The following is a 10,241-nucleotide window of genomic DNA, read 5'->3' as shown; positions in this document are numbered from 1 at the left end:
ATTTTACCTATGCGAACACTAGCGCAAAACTTTAAAACCCATTTCCGAAAAAATAAAGTTTAATTTAAAAATGTCAAAAACTGCACATGTGCCTGCTGTGCTCCTAGCCACATATGTACCAAAATACAAGCTGGGATCGTGATGGGATCATATTTTAAAAAATAAAACTATTACAGTGTAAATTTGAAAATCTCGCATTCAGATTGGGGTCTGTATTTACCAAATAATTCATGATTGCTAGATATTACTGTATTATTTTATATTACAGCTTAGAAGCAGGAGAGGACAGAGGAGAAAGCTTTGTTAGGGCTGAGAATGACCAGGGGTAGACGGTGACTGCAGAGCAGATGACCGGCCGGCAGCTCGGGCCTCCACAGACCGTATTCACGCCAAATCTTAACCCCCAGGCAAATGTTCAAATGGAGGGAGAAAAATATTCTTATCATCCAGTTCATGTATTGTACAAACCAGGACTACGAAGAGGAGGAGGAGAGATTGTGAAAACATCGGTTACAGGAAGCAGAAAGGGGACTCGGCAATACCGGACTGTCATCCCATGTAGGGGAACAGAAATAAAAGCAAGGGTTTCTTCATTCAGCAAAGAGAGTGACGTCCATGAAGTGGTAGAAGGCGGCACAAGATCGGCAATGGATGACATAACTGGTGATATGACCTGTGAATATGATCAGTGCTGGTGGCGGCTACTGGACTCTCCAAAGATTGTGAAAATGAAGAAGTAGAAGTGACTTTTCTTCATCTTCTGGTCCAGCGCCGTCCTTTGTATCCAAGAAAACCAGGCATTGTAAAAGTTACAAAATTCAGATATTGACTCAGGTGGAGCCGAGCACCATGACGGGCCGCACATACCGTACTCTGACACAAGGAAATGGCCATTACTAGTGAGCCCTTATGGACAAGATCACATCTCACCCACTAGAAGGGACACATTGATGATAACAGGCCAGTGTAAAAACCTACTATTAATTGTTTGATTAGTTCATATTTTGTAAAACGAGGATTTAACTACTGTACTCTTCTTAAACACTTCATAAATGGCATGTTTAGTGATATAATAGAAAAAAAATTGTTCCATGTATAAATAGGTGGTAGAAATATTGGTTCTTTTAATCTTGTTTTTAATAATTAGGATCAGACTGTATTTAGAAAATCACACTTGGGGATATGATCACCTTTTATCTTTTGGCTTATTCAATGCATTCATGTTGAAAATGCTGAGCAAGTTGTGTTATGATGATTAAGATGTATTTATTCTGGCACTTTGGGATTTGTTGAATTCAAAGTTGTAATTTGAAAAGAAAAAGGGAAGAAACTCGCACAAACATAAAATCAGATGATTCAAGGCTTTAAAAAAAAAAATGAAAAAAAAAAAAATTGACAGATCCCAAGTTGAATCCCTGTACAAATATAAACAAGAACACAAGTAACACACATGCATGTTTTCACAATTTTAAAACAATTGCGCATCAAGATTTTGAATTTGATTTCTCCAAAACAAAATATCCAGAAACATAGCCTTGTGACATCAAATGAAAGCTGGCACCGTTCTGAGAAGAATGATGCCTCTCCCAACTCTTTATCTTAATTCTAGCCCGAGATATGATAAAAAATGTAAAGCTATACCAGGCCAAAATCAGCACTTTTCCAAAACTTTAAAAATCTAAAAAATGAACTGATGAAGAAAAAAATTCTGAACTTTTAATTTGTAATTAACTAAAGTTGTACTTCATAAAAACAAAACAAAAAAAATCTAAAGATATCAGGTAAAAAAAAATATTCATATTTGGATCACTTGATATGGAATGACCCAATAGGGAGGATACGAGGGTTGTGAAGTAGACCTGTTTAGCAGAGGTGAGAGCAGATTTAAAAGCGAGTGTTGCCTGTGTGAATGCAGTGAAGTCCTATTGCGAATGTGTTTTCTTCCAACGCCGCTCCGCAACCCTGGACACTTGCCGGAGCTTTTTAGTGATGTTGTTGTGCCAGGGTTGTCTATTGATACGTCGCACTCTGCCACGAACGAGAGGGGCGACCGTGGCAATAGCTGATGCGAGAGTAGCATTGTAGAAAGCAGCGGCACTGTGTGTGTCGTGGAGTGAGGATATGGATACCAGTGGTAGGATAGAGTCAGAGAGTGTGTGGGCGTCTAGGTGTACAAGGTTTCTGCGGGGGTGCGCATGTTGCTGGACATGGATGACCGGTGGGGAGGACAGGGATGAGAAAGTGAGCAGATGGTGGTCAGATAGAGGGAGAACGGAGGTGGTGAAGTAAGATAGAGAGCAGAGACTGGGGAAGACCAGGTCTAATGTATGTCTGTGTGGGTGGCTGCGGAGGACCACTGAGAGTCCAAAAGATGAAGTAAGGGACAGAAGTTTGGAGGTTGCTGACTGAAGGGAATCAGTGGGGATGTTGAAGTCACCCATGATGATGGTGGGAATGTCTGAGAGAGGGTATGTGCACACGCTGTGGATTTTGCTGCGGATCCGCAACGGATTGGCCGCTGTGGATTCACAGCTGTTTTCCATGCGTTTACATTACCATGTAAACCAATGGAAAACAAAATCCGCAGTGCACATGCTGCAGAAAAAAAAACCACAAGAGTAGCATTGTTTATTCCACAGCATGTCAATTCTTTGTGTGAGTTGACACCTGCTCCATAATAGGAATCCGCACAAAAAATTGCGGCAATTCCACAGGTAATCTGCAGTGCGGTTTACCTGTGGATTTACCAAAAGCAGTCCGGAAAAACCTTCAGGACTTTCCGCAACGTGTGCATGTAGCTTGAAAGTGAAGCCAGGTGGAGAATTGGTCAATAAAGGCAGTGGCCGGGCCTGGAGGTCGGTATATGACGGCTACTTGGATGTTGGAGGGAGAGTAGATGCGGACAGAGTGGACTTCAAAAGAAGGGAGGATAAGGGAGGGTAGAGGTGGGATTGGGCTAAAGGTGCAGTTAGAAAAAAAACCCACTCCTCCACCATGTCTGTTGCCGGGGCGAGGGTGAAGTGGAGTCCGCCATAACACAGCTCAGTAGGGGAGGCTGTGTCAGAGGGTGTTAGCCATGTTTCTGTGAGGCCGAGGAAGGCAAGCTTGTGAGAGAGAAAAAGGTCATGAATCACATGAAGCTTATTGAAGACTAGATGGTGGCCCGATTCTAACGCATCGGGTATTCTAGAATATGTATGTAGTTTATTTATGAAGATTTTAGAATAATACATAGGATTCGGCCGGCCGCGAACAATTAGCAAAGAGTGGTTCAAATCCCACGCCAATTCGCGGGTGGACTGCACCTGTCACTGATTGTTCACTGCCGGCCATGTAGTAAATAGCACAGCCACGTAGTATATAACAGCCCACACACGCTGTTTATAACAACCCACGTCAGGGGTGTCAAACTGCATTCCTCGAGGGCTGCAAACAGGTCAGGTTTTCAGGATTTCCTTGTACTGCACAGGTGATAATTTAATCACCAACTCATTATTTGTGTAGGTGATTAAATTATCGCCTGTGCAGTACAAGGAAATCCTGAAAACATGACCTGTTTGCAGCCCTCGAGGAATGCAGTTTGACACCCTTGGCCCACGTAGTATATAGCACAGCCACACAGTATATTGCACAGCCCACGTAGTATATATAACAGCCTACGCAGTACATTGCACAGCCCACGTAGTATATAGCATCATATCCCTGTTAAAAAAAAATAATTAAAATAAAAAAGTTATATACTCACCTTCCGTTGGCCCTCGAATCCAGGCGAAGCGTTTACCGATGCCCCTTGCGCGCTCCTGTCTCAAGAGTGCACTGCGGTCTCGTGAGATGACGTAGCGAGACTGCAATGCATAGAGCGGTCACCGCTTATGCAGCATCAATAGTAAAAAGTTGGTCACACAGGGTTAATAGCAGCGTTAATGGAGTACGTTACACCACGGCATAACGTGGTCCGTTAACGCTGCAATTAACCCTGTGTAATCGCTGACTGGAGGGGAGTATGGAGCGGGCACTGACTGCAGGGAGTAAGGAGCAGCCATTTTGCTGCCGGACTGTGCCCGTCGCTGATTGGTCATGGCTGTTTTGCCACCACCAATCAGCTACTTGGGATTTCCGTTACAGACAGACAGACGGAAGTGACCCTTAGACAATTATGTAGTAGATGGAGCGGGCATTCCAGAGTGCTCCAAAGAGAGGGAGCAGGGAGTGGACGTCAGGGGCACGGGTTTTATGTTGTAAAGATTGCGGTAGTTCGTATTGGATAAGGAGCGATAGGAGGGGGTAGTCATGGGAGGTATGAGCTGTGGGGGTCCAGGGTTGGGAGATATGTCGCCAGCAGTGAAGAGAAGCAGAGAGAGAGCAGGTGGGAGAAGGAGAGTGGACGGCTTGTTTTATTAGGACAGATTTGAGGTTGAGGAGCAGGTCAGTAGAGGAGGACAGGTTGGAAGGAAAGAGGGAAGGAGAGATGAGTATTTGGTTAGAGGGTGCTGGGGATTGGGGATCGCGAAGGAGAGAGAGGACTAGTGGAGCTAACACTGTAAGGGCATATGTAAACATGATGAGGGAGTAAGATGGGTTAATAGAATTAGCATTTCTAAGTAATAAGAAGTGATTACTCAGCAGACATACCCAAAAGAGACAGATACATAGTCTGATCACGTACTTTTATAAATGCTGTCTGTAAGGGATACAGTCTTAGGGCTCTTTTCCATTTGCGAGAAAAATGTCCGTGTCTCGCATCTGAAAACCAAGCTCTGGCGCCGGCCCTCCAGAGCGGAGCGTGCGGCTGCATAGCAATACATAGAGGTGCACGCTCCGCTCCCAAGTGCCGGCGCCAGAGCTTGGTTTTCACATGCGAGACACGGACGTGTTTCTCACAAATGGAGAAGAGCCCTTAGGATTTCTTCGCTTAGTTTCTTAGTGTATTGACATGTTTTTATAGGTTCTTTCAGATATGCCTCGTTCTTGCATTAACAAAGCAGATAGTTTTCACTCCATATGCAGAGAGGTCACTTTTGCGTCACAAAGGCGAAACATGACTACCATGATAATGAAGGCCTACAACCTGTATTTTGGCTGCAGAATAGAAGATTAGGACAAGCGTTGTGCTCCACACATATGCTGCAATACATGAGCCTCACATCTTACCCAGTGATTGCATGAGAACAGGCAATCGATGCCTTTTGCCGTCCCATTGATCTGAAGAGAGCCAACCAATTGCTACTTCTGTATAGTGCCCCCCATTAGGAAAGGAGTTTCAAGGAAGAAGACTCTACAGTATCCAAACCTTCCATCTATAATACCCCCAGTACCACAGACAGAAGAACTGCCGGTTCCAAAAGCACCAGAAACATTTTTAGTTGAGTCAAGGGAGGAAGAGGGTGCCTGATGTCATGAAGTATCTTCCTCTCGACCCAGAATTTCTATCAGCAACCTCACCTGAACCAGTACTTAACACAAAGTGAACTGAACCATCTTGTTAGAGATTTGCATCTGCCCAAGAGCAAGGCCGAGCTCGTGGGTTCCCGGCTCCAGCAGCAAGGCCGAGCTCGTGGGTTCCCGGCTCCAGCAGCAAGGCTGAGCTCGTAGGGTCCCCGGCTCCAGCAGCAAGGCCGAGCTCGTGGGTTCCCGGCTCCAGCAGCAAGGCTGAGCTCGTAGGGTTCTCGGCTCCAGCAGCAAGGCCGAGCTCGTAGGGTTCTCGGCTCCAGCAGCAAGGCCGAGCTCGTGGGTTCCCGCCTCCGGCGGCAAGGTTGAGCTCGTGGGTTCCCGGCTCCGGCGGCAAGGCCGAGCTTGTGGGTTCCCGGCTCCGGCGGCAAGGCCGAGCTCGTGAGTTCCCGGCTCCGGCGGTAAGGCTGAGCTCGTGGGTTCCCGGCTCCAGCAGTAAGGCTGAGCTCGTGGGTTCCCGGCTCCAGCAGAGGAGTCTCCTAGCTGCCGATGTTCAGAATTCTTGGTTTTGCAACTGTGATAAAGATCTTATCCAATGTGTCTTCATGGAGGTCGATCGTGTGGATGTAACATCAACAGTTTAATAGAAGCTCTGAGGTTAAGTCTTCATCCAGAGGAATGGAGGCCATTCATCGCTTTGTCCAAAATGAGCCTAAAAGTCATCTTGCTGCATAATGGCAATGCGCTTCTTTCATTTCCAGTTGGTTACACCGGCCACATGAAAGAAACCTATGACATGAATCAGCAGTTGGTGGTGTCTGAACTATGACCAACATTTTATGACCCACGTGTGGCGATGTAAAGGTGGTTGCCCTCTTACTAGGTCTCCAGGGTGGATAGGTAAATTACTGCTACTTTCTGTGTGAGTGGGATAGTCATGCAAGTGAATATCACTACAATCAGAGACTGGCCTCTCCGACATTCACTTCAGCCAGGAAAGCATAAAAATGTCCTGGATCCAGGACTTGACTAACAATTGCACATCCAAGATGGGCCTAATGAACTATGTAAAGGCAATGGATACAAATGCAAAAGCATTCCAGTATCTCATTGCTACAGGCAACTTTGGAAATTTATCAACGATAAAGGAAGGAGTCTTTATTGGACCTCAGATTTGTAAGCTTCTTCTCAGTTTGTTGCAGGGCAAGGAGAATCCTGCGTCGGTAGCATTTGTATCAGTGGAACTCATTTTTTGGGAAACTCGAGCAGAAAACTAAATGTTCGGGGGGAAACTCTCCTCAAAACCTATAAGGATCTTGGCCGTAAGAGGTCCTTAAAGATTAATTTCTTACTACACCTAACTGCGGAGCAGTAAGCAAAAAACACGGTGAGAGATTTCACTAAGATATTGTGCCTATGGAGAAAAGATAAAGAAAAATGGAATCCATCAATGCTTGCAGATTACGGCTGGACAATAGTAAGAGATGATCCGATGCAGGAGTACAAGAGACAAGCAAAAAAAAAAGTCACTGAATGAGGAGCAAATGTTGGAAAGCAATTTCTGTAATTTTATAATTCTCAATAGTGATTAGACGTTTTACTTATTGAATTGTTGCTAAGTTTCCTCTAAATATGAGAAATTGGTAACAAAATCTGCATCTTTATACTTGGCAAAAATAATGTCTCAAAGTACTGAAACTTTTCCTTACAGTAAAAGGAAAAGTCTTATACAGAAACGAGCAACTAACAGTGTTTACTTATTCTGGGTAAATGCCTGACCTGGCTGCAATATCCCATCTTCATAAATGGTATTGGCGTATAGTGCTGGTAAACGCAAGCAATTTATTGCTTACTGACATTTTAAGCTGTTCTTGAGCACTTTTCTTATGTTTAAAGCTCATGCCTCGGAAACTGACCACCTCAGCTAGAAAACAGAGTTGTATCAGAGCTTGCGTTTTGTAGCCTGACCCTTTGTTTCTTGTACTTTCTCAGCCGGCCCTCACGTCTCAGTACCTGCTCCTCAGCAGTATCTGTGTCCTCGTATACTAATTTCTGCATGTGTCCAACCAAAGGAGTGGGAGAGATTGGGCAGCAGGTAAACAGACAGTTGTGTTAGCAATGGGAAAAAAAAAAAAGACAAACCTGAAGATCTGATCCACTCCGACAAAAGCAAAAATGTGATGGTGAGACAACTGGGTTAGAGCATCTCCAAAATGGCAGGTCCTGCAGGGTGGTTAGTGTCTATGAAAGCTGGTCAAAGCAGTGACAGCTGGTGATGGTCATGAGCGCGTTAGACTCGATGTGGAGACGACCAGTCAGCCCGGTCCTCGCGACACTTCTGGCAACCGTGGGTGCAACATGTACCATCTATCTAAAGGTAGAGCCTTGCCTCCTGTCAGGGTATAAGGATTTCCTAGTGGTAATAGCTCGTTCTGCAAGATATTGATTATTCAAACATGAAATTTCAAGGTGATAAATCGGTCTGGAGTTTCAGCCTCAATGGGTCAGAGCCTTATTGTCAAGAAGGTGACCACCAATATTGGGGAAGTGTTTATGTTTTGGTTTTTTTTACTGCAAGAAACGTGTAGCCTTTAGATTCCCCTAAATGTATGTAGAGATATAAATGTGTCCTAGTCGGCAGTGCCAAACTGGTAATGGTGATCCATGGAGACACTGCTAAAATTAGAAGAACGAAAAGCCTAAATGCAGGGTAACACGTCCAGGCCGTCATCTTAAAGAAAGCTCGATACAGGCGGATCTGAAGCAAACCCTTTACTGTAAATAATTCAGAATATAACTTACGTTTATACATTCAAAAACATTTGATTTATTAATTTGAGAAGAACTATAAAAGTGATACTTCTGAGAAGAGTTCCAGGAAATCACAAGAGATGTCTCAGAAGTGGACTAAAAAATCAATTGAGGAAGAGAGAAGCGGTCCTGGAAATCGGAGGAATAAATGAGGGCAGAAGGCGAGGCAATCCAAAGAGTAAGCGAAACCACAGAGAAGCGGTCCTGAAAATTGGAGGAAGAGATGATAAGGGAAGCTGAATAAGGCTGAAAAGAAAGACACCACTGCGAGGAGAGGCCGAGGAAACCGGTGAAGGAAGGGACAAGAAGGAAATCCAAGCTGAAGACGAAAAGACACCACTGCGAGGAGAGGCCTAGGAAATCGGTGAAGGAAGAGACCAGAAGGAAATCCAAGCTGAAGACAAAAAGACACCACTGCGAGGAGAGGCCTAGGAAATCGGTGAAGGAAGAGACAAGAAGGAAATCCAAGCTGAAGACGAAAAGACAACACTGCGAGGAGAGGTCTAGGAAATCGGTGAAGGAAGGGACAAGAAGGAAATCCAAGCTGAAGACAAAAAGACACCACTGCAAGGAGAGGCCTAGGAAATCGGTGAAGGAAGGGACAAGAAGGAAATCCAAGCTGAAGACGAAAAGACAACACTTCGAGGAGAGACCTAGGAAATCGGTGAAGGAAGGGACAAGAAGGAAATCCAAGCTGAAGACGAAAAGACAACACTTCCGAGGAGAGGTCTAGGAAATCGGTCGAGGAAGGGACAAGAAGGAAATCCAAGCTGAAGACGAAAAGACACCACTGCAAGGAGAGGCCTAGAAAATCGGTGAAGGAAGGGACAAGAAGGAAATCCAAGCTGAAGACGAAAAGACAACACTTCGAGGAGAGGTCTAGGAAATCGGTTGAGGAAGGGACAAGAAGGAAATCCAAGCTGAAGACGAAAAGACACCACTGCAAGGAGAGGTCTAGGAAATCGGTGAAGGAAGGGACAAGAAGGAAATCCAAGCTGAAGACGAAAAGACAACACTTCGAGGAGAGGTCTAGGAAATCGGTCGAGGAAGGGACAAGAAGGAAATCCAAGCTGAAGACAAAAAGACAACACTTCGAGGAGAGACCTAGGAAATCGGTCGAGGAAGGGACAAGAAGGAAATCCAAGCTGAAGACGAAAAGACAACACTTCGAGGAGAGGTCTAGGAAATCGGTCGAGGAAGGGACAAGAAGGAAATCCAAGCTGAAGACGAAAAGACAACACTTCGAGGAGAGGTCTAGGAAATCGGTCGAGGAAGGGACAAGAAGGAAATCCAAGCTGAAGACAAAAAGACAACACTTCGAGGAGAGGTCTAGGAAATCGGTCGAGGAAGGGACAAGAAGGAAATCCAAGCTGAAGACAAAAAGACAACACTTCGAGGAGAGACCTAGGAAATCGGTGAAGGAAGGGACAAGAAGGAAATCCAAGCTGAAGACAAAAAGACAACACTTCGAGGAGAGACCTAGGAAATCGGTGAAGGAAGGGACAAGAAGGAAATCCAAGCTGAAGACAAAAAGACAACACTTCGAGGAGAGACCTAGGAAATCGGTGAAGGAAGGGACAAGAAGGAAATCCAAGCTGAAGACAAAAAGACAACACTTCGAGGAGAGGTCTAGGAAATAGGTTACAGGAGAGAAGGGGAAAACTGAAAAAAAAGACCCCATCAAGCAGAATTGTATAAGGAAATCAGTAGTAAAAGACACTGAGGCAAGAGGCCTAGATTGGTGGATAAAGAAATGAGATGGGAAGTCCAGGAACGCTGAAGAGAGGCCACCATGAGAAGAAGCCTCTAATCAGAAGAGGAAGAAATGATCCAGGAAATTGGAGGAGTATAAGATAAACTACTGGGAGGAGAGGTCTAGGAAATCAGCGAAGGAAGACATGAGAGGGAAAATCCTGGACATCTGAAATAGAAGGTTTGTGAAATCAATGAAGTCAGACAATTCTGAGACTAGATATCTAGGAATTCAGTGGGGAAAGAGATGAAAAGTGAAGTCTAGGAAATGTGAAGGAGGAGGAGCACTG

The sequence above is a fragment of the Ranitomeya imitator genome, chromosome 6 (genome assembly GCF_032444005.1).
Source record: "Ranitomeya imitator isolate aRanImi1 chromosome 6, aRanImi1.pri, whole genome shotgun sequence".
Lineage (NCBI taxonomy): Eukaryota > Metazoa > Chordata > Amphibia > Anura > Dendrobatidae > Ranitomeya > Ranitomeya imitator.
This window is presented reverse-complemented; position numbering follows the sequence as displayed.